The sequence below is a fragment of the Triticum aestivum genome, chromosome 7A (assembly GCF_018294505.1).
Source record: "Triticum aestivum cultivar Chinese Spring chromosome 7A, IWGSC CS RefSeq v2.1, whole genome shotgun sequence".
NCBI lineage: Eukaryota > Viridiplantae > Streptophyta > Magnoliopsida > Poales > Poaceae > Triticum > Triticum aestivum.
The window spans coordinates 387814731-387829672 of record NC_057812.1 but is presented as its reverse complement, the minus strand read 5'-3'; positions in this window follow the sequence as shown (position 1 = coordinate 387829672).

The window sequence follows — 14942 nt, the reverse complement described above, 5'->3', positions numbered from 1 at the left end:
TTTGGGAAAAATAAAGAGCAAACTATGAGGCAGTTGCAGTTCAAATTTGACACACTTCCAGCTGATCAGCAGAAATTGGTCTTTTTCACCAGAGGTGGATCTAGGCTTTTGACACCCGACCATTTGGTCAATTATGCATTAAATATGGCTTAGTATTTTATAAAATTGATTTGGTCCAATTTTGAAACAAATATATGGTAGGTCCTTCACAAAAAAAGCCCATTTTGCCACTCGGAAAATGATTAAATATAGCTAGAAAGATCAGAAATGCATACAAATTGGTGCTCATCTTAAATGTGGTCTAACTCTAGTGAACATTTGCGTGGTGCCCTTTTGCAAAATAGTTTTGATAGCTGCTTCACAAAATCCTTTTATTTTTAGCACTTGGAAACTATTTTAAATCACAGACTTTTCGAACCAATCAGAATTGTTCTTATGGATCACCCCCTTAGCCGATCTGAGCCGTCCACACTTGGCGAATCCAACGTCTCTCACTTGGTCTCAGCAGCCCAAACAAAACCCTAGCAACCCCTGGCCGCCTCTCTCTCCCCCTCTCCCTGAGAACACACCCGCCGCCGCCTCTCTCTCCCTCTCTCCCCGATCTAGAATCCAGATCAATGACGACGTCCCTCCGTCGCCACCCCCTCTTTCCACATCCCAGTCGCAACGCTCACCATCCCGCCCCCACCCCGCCCAGCTTCCTCCTCCTCTCCCGATTCCCCAACCCAAGCCCCAGCCTTCCCGCCAACCAACTCCTCTCACCCAACCCCGCCGCCGCCGGCCTCCTCTTCTCCAACCCCGGGCTCTCTCCCATCGGCGCACCACTGCCGCCCCCACCCTCTCCCCTTCCCAAGCTGTAAAGGCGGTGCCCAGATCCACCACCACCCTCCTTTACAATCACGCCCACACAGCGGCAGATGAAGGAGGAGTTAGTGGCGGAGTGGCGGAGGCCTTCCTCCGCCTCCGCGGTCCAGGCGTCTACGTGCCATTCCTCTGCCTCTACCCCGCCGACCTCGCCGCCTCGGTCGTCGTCGCATCCGCCACCGACCAGAGGAATGACACCTGCGGCGTCGGGAGACCCTTCGCAACTACGCCGGGGGAGCTCGCCGATGCAGTGATCGCGGGCAAGGTAAGGGATTTCTTTCACTGATTAAGGGTAGGGTTCGGATATGGGATTGTGAATGCCGACGGGTACTAGCTGATTGATTTGCTGGTTGAGCACCTTGATTCTTCCTATGGTTTGGTCTACATCACGCCTAGCCTTGGCTATGTTGTCTGTTGATCCATCGATTTACCAAGGGGTTGGATTCAGATAGACAATTGAATGTGGGTGGCTACTAACGCAAGTTCCTACCAGCCAGTTCCTTGCCTGTTCCACCGTGTAGCAATTACTGTTCCCCACTTGCTAGGCTGCTGTTTGTCTCTTCGCTTAATTATGTTGGGATGATTGGGTTATTTGTTTCTTGATAGGGTAGATCCCTTCTCTCAATCCGTCTCTGCTCTCTTTGTGAATTACTGTGCTACTCACTTCTCCTGTATTCTATTAGCACCAAGTCTGTTGCCTCTTAATTACTACTACTCGCTGCTGTTGTATTCTATTAGCACCAACTCTGTTGCATGTGTATTATATATATTCTTCTTGCTCAAGCACAAGAGCACTAGTGCTATGTTGCTGCCCGTGACAGCCCATGGACAAACTCTATTAATTTATTCCGAGTGCCCATAATTCCCTCTCTAGCAGCACCACCTATGCTCTTGTCTCACCCATAACAACAATTTACTAGTAGTATGTCTCTTGGCTTGGGTACTAGCTTAGGTCCCTTCTACTACTACTCCACTTAGTAACTTGTCTGTATTCTATTACTTTGTACCTGTGTGTGTGAGCTGTATTATATTCATCTTCCTCAAGTACTACAACACTGGTAGTTGTACACTAGCGACAATCCATCTAGTTTATTAACTCCAAGTGAAGTGAAGTGAAGTGAAGTGAAGTGGGCATAATTCTCTAGATGTGTTACAGAGTGCTAGTATCTGTTTCCTTGCCTCACCCACACAATGTATTAATATGTATGTCTCTTGGCATGGTGCTAGGTCGGTTCTACGCCTTCGAGAAGGCCCATCGCCTCGACCCCACCTCCAGCGGCGCTGGAGTTCACCTTGTCGGCCGACGACTACAGGCTCCTAGAGGAGGCCTGCTTCGGCGCCAATGCCATCGTGTACCGCGCCATCTTCCTCCCGACCAACCGGACCATCGTCGTCAAGTGCCTTGAGCTTGATCTACTCAAAAATAACCTTGTGAGCTCCCTCTTTGTCTCTCTTTCTCTGTATCGCGGCTCTGTCTCCGATTTTCCAATTCATCATCGCTGACGCCCCTGTATAGGAATATGATTGGGCGGTGATGACTTTGATCAGGCAGATGTGGGAAATTTTTGGTATGTGTTGTGTATGCAGTCCAGCTGGTCTGTGTTAAGCTGGGACGATCCATCCATTTATAGCTTTTTATATTTTATTACAGTGAAAATGGCAGTACTAGCTTTAGTAGCATCAGGCTTTAGGTTTTTTCTTACTGGAGTTACCAATGGCTGACAGGTTTTTATATACTCAATCCTGCAATTTCTGGTACTGATTTTCAGCTTAATCCACTGTTTTGGTCAGTGATTTGCATTACCCTCGCCGCTGCTCTGCTCTATACATACATAACCTAGGACTCTTATCTATATTATTATCAGGGGCACTCTTTGGTTGCTATTCTACAATTATTAGTTTCACAAAGACCGTTTGTAACTCCTGTGGAAGCACTGTAGTTTGCGGTCTCCAGGATTGTTTGTCCTCACTGCATATGCTGCTGTGATTTAATTTGACTTGTTAACAATGGTTGTCAAACAATCAAACACAAGCAAATTAAATGCTTTCTAGTATTCTGTATAGTGCTTTCTATGCAGTGTATAGTTTTGAATGGTTCAATTATACAGAGCTCTCCGTGCCCAAGATGGGAAATTCTTGCTGTCAATCTGTTTGATGCTATCATTTTCTTACCATCATATTATATGTGCCGCTCAACATTCAACCTGCTTTAATCTGTACTAGTATTCAGTTTGTACCTCATCTAGCACACTGCCTAAAATTGCCACTATTCTTTTAATGAAATTAGTAGAATTACCTTGTGATTCCTCTGTTTGCTTCATATTATGGTTGCTCTACTGCTAGTGTCTTACTAGCTTGTTCTGGCTCATCGTGTTCTTGCTTGTAGTTGATTTTCCATGTGCCTAAGTATATGAGTAGTACACGTGCAAGAAAACATTTGAACTCAAATCCATACATCCTTTGTACTGTACTATACTGAAGAAGTAATGTAGATGAATATACATGCAGTTTTATTAAGTGAATGCCATGCAAACAACTAACTTGCTCTTGTCCATGTAGATGGAGTAGGAGGATGAGCAGCAGCAACAAATGAGCCTGATGGTGAAGAAGCACCTGATGACCAGAACTCCTTCAAGTGCTCTTTAGTCCTTCCAAAACAAGGTCTTGATGTCCCCCTTACAGAAAATGTTCATATATGTTCCTGCATGATGCGTGTGTGCATGTTGGATGGTCGCATTCTAGTGTACTAGCTAGCTAGTAAGCTTGTTTTGCTACTGGATGATTGAATGTCATCTCGGTTTGTACCTCATCTAGCTCACCACCTCAAATTGTCACTATTTTGTTAGTGTTTCCTTCTTGGTTGGCTAAACATATTTGTTTGTTTGATTTGGAGCATTAGACGCTCTCCATCGATGATTGCCTAATTTTATTCATCGTCTCCACAATATATTCATTTCATTGTCTGCTACACCTCCACTTAAATACTCATAATGCTACTGTCCAGCCTTTGTTCAATTGGACTGACTATATATCCCTTGTTAAAACTGTGGTCTTGATATTTTCTTTAAACCCAGGACATCATGCATAACTAGCTCTTCCTTTTTAGTCTAAACCTGAGACCTCTTTTGTTTTCAGTCACACTGCTGCTTTGTTGTGCTTCATAAACCTGAGACTTCTTTCTATTGTAATATCGAAGTTGTTTGGTTCTAGCCTCAGCAGTAGACACTAATATTGAAGTTGTTCACTCTTTTACAGGAGCTCCAAGCCTAATTTTTTTGGAGTGTGAAGCCGTGAAGCCAAGGATCAGGAACCGTGAAGCCAAGTGCAAATCAGTGAAGCCCTACTTACCAAAGAGTTTTTTGGTTCTGTAGTAGACTGTAAATTGTAATATTGTAACATATTGTAAAAGACTAATGTAGTGTTATTTGATGAATTATATTTGTCCCGTCCTATTTGAAATAGTGATGATGAATGTTAAAAATATGTGAAATGGAAACTTGACTAGCGAGACCAATTTATGTCCCACTTATGAATATAATCTGAGAAATTTTGAAATTTTTGACATGTGGGACCCATCTGACTAGTGGGACCAACTCTAAAATAAAATGATTGAAAAATAGAAAATCAATTGATGGAAAGAAGGCCACGGCCCAACAATAAAAAGGCGGCAATATTGGGCTTGGCCCATGAACCCAACCAAAAATTGACAGAAAAAACACAAATAGGTTGAATTGTTGGGCTCGGCCCATGTAAAACACCGAATTGGACAGGGCTGATTCTTATCCACGTCAGCTTACGTTGGATCCCTACGTGGCATGGGAAGGTTGCTAGTGACCAAAAATTTGGTCGTGGAACCAACGACCTTTTACTTATCACAAAGAAGGTTGCTAATTTCAGTTTACGACCGCCAGCTTTTGACCATCTGTTTTTGGTCGCAAAAAGGTCGCAAATGAAAAACAATGACCATTCAGCGACCAATAGTGATGGTCGCAAGTTGACATATTTCTTGTAATGTCTCTGGGCCCTCTTGGTAGTGCACATCACTATAAGCCTTGCAAGCAATGTGACTAATGAGTTAGTTGCAGGATGATGTATTACGGAACGAGTAAAGAGACTTGCCGATAACAAGATTGAACTAGGTATGGTGATACCGACGATCGAATCTCGGGCAAGTAACATACCGATGACAAAGGGAATGACGTATGTTGTTATGCGGTTTGACCGATAAAGATCTTCATAGAATATGTGGGAACCAATTGAGCATCCAAGTTCCGCTATTGGTTATTGACTAGAGAGGTGTCTCGGTCATGTCTACATAGTTCTCGAACTCGTAGGGTCCGCACGCTTAACATTCGATGACGATTTGTATTTATGAGTTATGTGTTTTAGTGACCGAAGTTTGTTAGGAGTCCCGGATGAGATCACGGACATGATGAGGAGTCTCTAAATGGTCGAGAGGTAAAGATTGATATATTGGAAGGTAGTATTCGAACACCGGAAGGGTTCAGGAGTGTATCGGGTACCACCGGAGTACCGGAGGGGTTACCGGAACCCCCGAGGGAAAGATATGGGCCATATGGGCCATAGGAGGGAGGCTAACCAGCCCACAAGGGGCTGGCATGACCCCCACAAAGGAGGAGGCCAGATTGGATTAGGGAAGGGGGCAGCGCCCCCCTTTCCTTCTCCTACTCCCTCTCCTTTCCCCCTTTCCCCCTCCGAAAGAAGGAAAAAAGGGGGGACCGAATCCTACTAGGACTGGAGTCCTAGTAGGACTCCCCTCTCCCTGGCGCGCCCCTTGTTGGTCGGCCTCCTCCTCCCCTCCTTTATATACGGGGGCAGGGGTTCTCCAAAGCACATCAATTGTTCTCTAAGCCGTGTGCGGTGCCACCCTCCACAATTTACTCCTCCGGTCATAGCGTCATAGTGCTTAGGCGAAGCCCTGCGCGGATCACATCACCATCACCGTCACCATGCTGTCATGCTGAAGAAACTCTCCCTCGACCCTCTGCTAGATCAAGTGTTCGAGGGACGTCATCGAGCTGAATGTGTGCTAAACTCGGAGGAGCCGTACATTCGGTACTAAGATCGATTGGATCGTGAAGACGTTCGACTACATCAACCGCGTTAACCTAACGCTTCTGCTTTCAGTCTACGAGGGTACGTGGACACACTCTCCCCCCTCGTTGCTATGCATCTCCTAGATACATCTTGCGTGAGCGTAGGAAATTTTTGAAATTGCATGCTACAATCCCCAACAGTGGTATCCGATCCAGGTTTATGCATAGATGATATGCACGAGTAGAACACAAAGAGTTGTGGGCGATAATAGTCATACTGCTTACCACCAATGTCTTACTTTGATTCGGCGGTAATGTTGGATGAAGCGGCCCGGACCGTGCTACCTCTTGAGCACTGCGTTGGTTTTCCCTTGAAGAGGAAAGGGTGATGCAGTAAAGCAGCGTAAGTATTTTCCTCAGTTTTTGAGAACCAAGGTATCAATCCAGTAGGAGACCACGCGCGAGTTACCTCGTACCTACACAAAAAAATAAGAACCTCGCAACCAACGCGATAAAGGGGTTGTCAATCCCTTCATGACCACTTGCAAGAGTGAGATCTTATAGAGATAATAATAATAAGATAAATTTTTTTGGTATTTTTATGATATAGATTGAAAGTAAAGATTGCAAAATAAAATAGATTAGAAACTTGTATGATGGAAAAATAGACCCGGGATTCATAGGTTTCACTAGTGGCTTCTCTCAAGATAGCATAAGTATTATGGTGGGTGGACAAATTTTTGTCGAGCAATTGATAGAAAAGTGAATAATTATGAGAATATCTAGGCATGATCATATATAGGCATCACGTTCGTGACAAGTAGACCGACTCCTACCTGCATCTACTACTATTACTCCACACATCAACCGCTATCCAGCATGCATCTAGAGTATAAAGTTCATAAGAACAGAGTAACGCCTTAAGCAAGATGACATGATGTAGAGGGATAAACTCATGCAATATGATATAAACCCCATTTTTTTATCCTCGATGGCAACAATACAATACATGTCATTTCCCCTACTGTCACTGGATCGAGCACCACAACATTGAACCCAAAGCTAAGCACTTCTCCCATTGCAAGAAAGATCAATCTAGTAGGCCAAACCAAAATGATAATTCAAAGAGACTTGCAAAGATAAACCAATCATACATAAAAGAATTCAGAGAAGAATCAAATATTGTTCATAGATAATCTGGATCATAAACCCACAATTCATCGGATCTTGACAAATACACCGCAAAAGAAGATTACATCGAATAGATCTCCAAGAGAATCGAGGAGAACTTTGTATTGAGATCCAAAGAGAGAGAAGAAGCCATCTAGCTACTAGCTATGGACCCGAAGGTCTGAAGTACACTACTCACACATCACCGGAGAGGCCATGGAGTTGATGTAGAGGCCCTCCGTGATCAATGCCCCCTCCGGCGGAGCTCCGGAAAAGTCCCCAAGATGGGATCTCTCGGGTACAGAAGGTTGCGGCGGTGGAATTAGGTTTTCGTGGTGCTCCTGGATGTTTGTGGGGTACGTGGACTTATATAGGAGGAAGAAGTAGGTCGGTGGAGCAACGACGGGCCCACGAGGGTGGAGGGCATGCCTAGGGGAGTAGGTGCGCCCCCCTGCCTCGTGGCCTCCTCGATTGTTTCTTGACACCCACTCCAAGTCTCCTAGATCACGTTTGTTGAGAAAATCATGTTCCCGAAGGTTTCATTCCGTTTGGACTTCGTTTGATATTCCTTTTCTGCGAAACACTGAAATAGGCAAAAAACAGCAATTTGAGTTGGGCCTCCGGTTAATAGGTTAGTCCCAAAAATGATATAAAAGTGTAAAATAAAGCCCATTAACATCCAAAATAGATAATATAATAGCATGGAGCAATCAAAAATTATAGATACGTTGGAGACTTATCAAGCATCCCCAAGCTTAATTCCTGCTCGTCCTCGAGTAGGTAAATGATAAAAAAAGAATTTTTGATGTGGAATGCTTTCTAACGTATTTCTCAATGTAATTTTTCTTTATTGTGACATGAATGTTCAGATCCAAAAGATTCAAGATAAAAGTTTAGTATTGACATAAAAATAATAATACTTCAAGTATACTAACTAAGCAATCATGTCTTCTCAAAATAACATGGCCAAAGAAAGTTATCCCTACAAAATCATATAGTCTGGTTATGCTCTATCTTCACCACACAAAATATTTAAAGCATGCACAACCCCGATGACAAGCCAAGCAATTATTTCATACTTTTGATGTTCTCAAACTTTTTCAATCTTCACGCAATATATGAGCGTGAGCCATGGATATAACACTATATGTGGAATAGAAAGGTGGTTGTGGAGAAGACAAAAAGGAGAAGATAGTCTCGTATCAACTAGGCGTATCAACGGGCTATGGAGATGCCCATCAATAGATATCAATGTGAGTGAGTAGGGATTGCCATGCAACGGATGCACTAGAGCTATAAGTGTATGAAAGCTCAACAAAATAACTAAGTGGGTGTGCATCCAACTTGCTTGCTCATGAAGACCTAGGGCAATTTTGAGGAAGCCCATCATTGGAATATACAAGCCAAGCTCTATAATGTAAAATCCCCACTAGTATAAAAAAGTGATAACATAGGAGACTCTCTATCATGAAGAGCATGGTGCGACTTTGAAGCACAAGTGTGGAAAAAGGATAGTAACATTGTCCCTTCTCTCTTTCTCTCTCATTTTTTTGGCCTTCTTTCTTTTCTTTTTTGGCCTCTTTTCCTTTTTTCTTTTTTTTTCTTTTTCGTCCAGAGTCTCATCCCGACTTGTGGGAGAATCATAGTCTCAATCATCATTTTCTTACTGGGACAATGCTCTAATAATGATGATCATCACACTTTAATTTACTTACAACTCAAGAATTACAACTCAATACATAAAACAAAATATGACTCTATGTGAATGCCTCCGGCGGTGTACCGGGATATGCAATGATGCATGAGTGACATGTATGAAATTATGAATGGTGGCTTTGCCACAAATACGATGTCAACTACATGATCATGCAAGCAATATGACAATGATGAAGCGTGTCATAATAATGGAATGGTGGAAAGTTGCATGGCAATATATATCGGAATGGCTATGGAAATGCCATAGTAGGTAGGTATGGTGGCTGTTTTGAGGAAGGTATGTGGTGGGTTTATGGTACCGGCGAAAGTTGCGCGATACTAGATAGGCTAGCAATGGTGGAAGGGTGAGAGTGCGTATAATCCATGGACTCAACATTAGTCATAAAGAACTCACATACTCATTGCAAAAATCTATTAGTTATCGAAACAAAGTATTACGCGCATGCTCCTAGGGGGTAGATTGGTAGGAAAAGACCATCGCTCGTCCCCGACCGCCACTCATAAGGAATACAATCAATAAATAAATCAACGGAGTATTGGTTCCCAATCCAAGATAGGTACAGGTCATGTTCTCCTGGGAAGCCACATGAAGTTCCAGAGCATACTGTTGCCAAGAAGCTCCTGATACACGATCTGGTCGACTCAGTGTCACTGCTTACTCTTGATGGCTTGCCATTGAAACCACCATGGCCATTATTCTTACAGCTCAACAAAGGAGTTCTAGCGACTATAATTCTAATGCCCAAGTTACGTCCATTTTCTTGGTTTGGTGAGTTTGGTGATTGTTCTCATGCATATGAACCTTCACTGAATTCTGCATTCCTTGGGCCTTTATGTCGAAGTTGTTACAAGGTTTTCCTGCTCGGCCATGTCTCTGTTGTAAGTTCCTAAAGATTGATAAGCTACAACGGTATTTCATTTGCCTGGCTGAGTTGCAGCCCTCGCATTATTGGGAGCTATCTTTGCTGCTGAGTGATAATAATAAATTGGGTTCTCCATTAGTGCAATGGAAAATTTCCTGTGCACATTTTCATGCAACAGGGAGTGTTTGGTTGCAGTCTTGTTATACTGAACATGATTCTTCATATGGTTCTAAGAGTTTATAGTGGTAAATTGCATGGTGTCCGGGTTCTGATATACAACCATGGTTGCCATCATTGTGTTATGAAGAGGATATTGGTAAGAGGAAAATTATGACGACAATTTATTCTCAAGACAGTGCATTGGGAGTGGCAGCCTGTTTGTTGGTCGACATTCTTCTTAATCTCGTCTATAATGCAGCTGATCAGTGTACTGGACTGTCGCCATCATGTGCAGCCGAAGCGTGGTGGAGACTATTGTACTTTTCAAGTGCTGCACCACCTTGGCCACTACCGATGCGAGCAGGTTTGAACAACCCTGAGGCAGATAGTACTTATAGTTTGAAATGCAACCTTATTGCAGTTATGGATGATCTGTTCTTGGCCGTAAGGCACTTGGATGGTGGTAACATGTTCAGACAACAACACTCTGAAGCAATGCTAAGGGTGTATTCTAATTGTTTGGAGCTCGTGATTGATGGCTTCTTGCAAGTTTGGTATCTCTCATGCCTTAGTGGTCATATTATTCAGGGAGCTTATGATCTTATACAATGGAAGACTTCATGGTTAATTGCAATGATATGCTACTTGGTGATTGAGATAGGAGGATCTCTTCATGTCTCCAGGGTCGAGCCGATGTCCTGTTATGTGCATTCTAATGAGACCCGCGGCTTCCAATTCTTACAACTGAATTGGGAGACGCCTTTTGATTGGGTTCAGTCTGCTCTATAAGTGCCTTGGGATCCCGGTGGTTCGTCTTGGATTCGACTTGAGGGCAAGCCGAATGTTATGAAGGATGGATTGTCGGTGACTTCCCCTGTCCTAGGTTGGATTATGAACCGTTATTGGGCCTTGGGCCTAAGCAGAAGCTATCAAAGTTATCAACTACATATATACATCGGACGACTATGAGCAGACTTGGCTTGGATCAGAACGGCGGCTTCAGCCGAGGCGTGTGTGTGGGTGTGTTCTCGTCTCTTCCTTGTACTGTTCATCTTCCTCCACTACTTTTCTCCTTTGATTCCATCGATTAGCATTGAGTTCCTCCATAGATGAGTTGTAATCTCTGAATTTAGTCAATTTAGTAGTGAGATCCTCACATTTATCCCCTACGAAATGATCATTTATACTCTAAAAAACTCTAAAGTTCAAAGTTTTTCAAGGGTTAATTGAGTAGTGAGATCCTCACAATTATCCCCTAAAAAATGATCATGTATACTCTAAAAAACTCTAAAGTTTAAATTTTCTCAAGGGGAAATTGAGTAGTGAGATCCTCACATTTATTCCTAAAAAAATGACCATGTATACTCTAAAAAACTCTAAAGTTTGAGGTTTTTCAATGGGTGTGTTGAGTATAATGTTTATTAGGAAAGACGAGATAGATTAGGATGTGTTCTTACTTGTCTTGTACTCCAAGTAGATGATTGTATTCCTATATATATGCCCATGAGGCTCAAGCAATACAACAAACTATTCCACCAATTTCCTCTCTCCCTTCTAACATGGTATCAGCCTAATCGATCCAACCCTAGCCGCCGCCTGACGCTTCCGCACCCGCGCGCCGCCTCCTGGGCGGTCGGCCTCCATGACCGTCACCGGGGGCCGCTCCGCCCGTATCTAGGGTTCGTCCGCCGGCCGTGTTGACCGGCTACCCTAGAGAGTTGTGACGCCCGGATAATTAAGCTACAGTAATCCCACGTTAATATTGCCACATCACCACGGTTACGGTTGATAAACCTGCGTTAGTTCAAAACGATGCAAATTCAAATTTAATTAAAGGCAAACAACAAAAGTTTTCAAACTATAAAACTAAAATGTTCGGCTTGTGCCAAGTAATGTGTAGGTAATTATGGTGGAGAAACCACACTTTTACAAAATGTGTAAATGCTCCAAAATAAATAAAACATCAGCAGAATCAATTAATTAAATGCCTTTTGTATTTTATAAGATGTTAAACTATTTTATTTAGCTACCCAAATTAATGTGGCAGTAGTAAATATAGTAATACTAATTTAGGAACCATTTGAGTATTTTATAAAACTATAACCATTAAAAAAGAAAAAAAGAAAAGGTGAAACCAAAAAAAAAAGAGAAAAGCCCCAAACCCCACCTGAGCCTCGGCCACCCACCGGCCCACCCGGTGCCCCTGGATAAGCCCCCCACTAACTCTAGAGCCCGCTACCCCCCACTCCCCCTATGACCCCCACTCTCTCGTTCTCCTCTGCCCCGGATCTGGATCGGGAGGATCGATCCCGCCGCCGCCCAAGAACCTCGCGCGCCTGATGCCGTCACCGACGCTCGTCACCGGGCCTCCTCCCCGCCGCCTGTCTCTGGCTCGCCTCCCCTCTCGCTCCTCTTCCCCGACCCGATCTGGACCGGGAAGGGGCAACGACCTCAATGCCGCCCCGCACCGTCGTCTCTTAACGCCATTCACCGGAGGCCACCTCGACGGACCTCCCCATCAGACTGCCTCTCCGCCGCCCGGTCGTCCCCGTCAACCTCCCCGCGCACCGCTGCCACGTACCCTACGACTCGCCGTGAGCATCATCTCTCCCATCTCTCCCATGTCCCCGCTCTCCCGGTGACCGTGCTGACCGCGCCCCGCATGTGGCCGCCCGCCCCTCTGCTATCGCTCCCCCCGCTAGCTAACGCACGCCCTGGCCGCGCCACGGCCTGACCGGCCGTGCTCGTCGCGCACCACGCGCGCCCTGCCGCTGTCCACCTCGCCCATCTCACGCCCCGACCTCCCCGTCATGGCCCTTACTCGCTCTATCCCCACATGCCTCGCGAGCGTTCGCCGTGGCCGCGGTCGACCACCACCGACCCCCACTTCGCACCGCCCCGACCCCTTCCCTCGTGCTCGTCCATCACCGTCGACCGCGGTCCTGCACCAGCCTGGTCGCCGTCGTCGCCTGGTCCAGTCATCGCCTCTGGCCGCGCCCTTGGCCGCCCGTCGCCTTCCTGCCTCTCCCACCACCACCGGTCGCCCCTGTGCCCCCTGCTCCGCCCGGCTGCAGCCTGCCGGAGCTCCACGCCGGCGCACTGGCGCTCGCTCCCACCAACTGCCCCGCAACGTCCATGTTCGGGCTGTGCCCGCACGCCCTTCGCCCGTAGCCCGCACCCGCTATGCCCCCTGGTGCCAATGACATGTGGGGCCCGACCCCAGAACATTTTAAAAAATTAATTAAACATTTAAAAATAGTAAATAAATAAATAATAATTACAATATTTTTAATTAATCATAATTAGATTAACCTAATCACTAATTAACCTAATTAACTGCTAGTTAATTAATCAGAGTATGACAGTGGGACCCACATGTCAGTTTGACTTAGTCACCTGGCTGTTTGACTACTGATGTCATGCTGACGTCATGCTGATGTCAGCAAACACTATTCTGGATAATGTTGGATTAAAATAATTAAATAAATGCTAAAATGATTTAAATCTTTTAAAATCAATATAAAATAAACTGTAACTCGGATGGAAAAACTTTGTAAATGAAAGTTGCTCAGAATGACGAGACGGATCCGGATACACAGCTCATTTGTCTGCCACACATCCCTAGCATAGCAAACACACAACTTTCCCCCTCCGGTTCATCTGTCCGAAAACGTGAAACACCGGAGATATTTTCCCGGTTGTTTTTCCCCTTCACCGGTATCACCACCTACTGCGTTAGGGTGCACCTAGCACCGTTAATTGTCATGTCATGCATTGATATGCATCTTTTTGCATTGTATTCATTGTTTCTTCCCCCTCTTCTCTCCGGTAGACTACGAGACTGACGCCGCTGCTGGTGCCCCGATCGACTACGTCGTTGACGACCCCTACTTGCCAGAGCAACCAGGCAAGCCCCCCCCCCCTTGATCACCTGATATCGCCTATTCTTCTCTCTACTGCTTGCATTAGAGTAGTGTGGCATGTTACTGCTTTTCGTTAATCCTATCCTGATGCATAGCCTGTCATTGTTGCTACAGTTATTGATACCTTACCTGCAATCCTAATTGCTTAGTATAGGATGCTAGTTTATCATCAGTGGCCCTACATTCCTGTCTGTCTGCCATGCTATACTATCGGGTCGTGATCACTCGGGAGGTGATCACAGGTATATACTTATACAAAATATATGATACTTGTGGTGACTAAAGACGGGTCGGCTCGAAGAGTACCCGCGAGTGATTCGCAGATTGGTTCTGAAAGGACGCTTGTCCCGACGGCCCTCTGAGTGAATCTTTGTGGCGGAGCGACAGGGTAGATTGAGACCACCTAGGAGAGAGGTGGGTCTGGCCCTGGTCGGCGTCCGCGGTTATTTCAAAAATAGCACTCTTAACGAGATCTTGGTATTTGATCTGACTCTGGCCACTGGCCTATAAGCACTAACCAACTACGCGGGAATAGTTATGGGCACTCGACGTCGTGGTATCAACCGAAGCCTTCGTGACGTCAGCGACTGAGAGGCGCGCGCCAGATTGGACTGGAACGCCTTCTCTTGTATTAGGGAGGCTAGGTCTGCTTCCGGCCGTCCACACAACATGCAGGTGTGCAATGGGTGATGGGCCCAGACCCCTGCGCCATAGGATTTAGACCGGTGTGCTGACCTCTTTGTTGTGCCTAGGTAGGGCTGCGACGTGTTGATCTTCCGAGGCCGGGTATGACTCAGGAAAGTGTGTCCGGCCAAAGGGGATCGAGTGTGTTGGAAAATGTGGTGCACCCGTGCAGGGAAGTTGATCTATTTGAATAGCCGTGTCCCTCAGTAAAAGGATGACCCATAGTTGTGCCTTAACCTTATGACAACTAGAACCGGATACTTAATAAAATACACCCTTCCAAGTGCCAGATACAACCCGGTGATCGCTCTCTCACAGGGCGACGAGGGGAGGATCGCCGGATAGGATTATGCTATGCGATGCTACTTGGAGGACTTCAATCTACTCTCTTCTACATGCTGCAAGATGAAGGCCGCCAGAAGCGTAGTCTTCGATAGGACTAGCTATCTCCCTCTTATTCCGACATTCTGTAGTTCAGTCCACATATGCTATCCCTTTTTCATTTG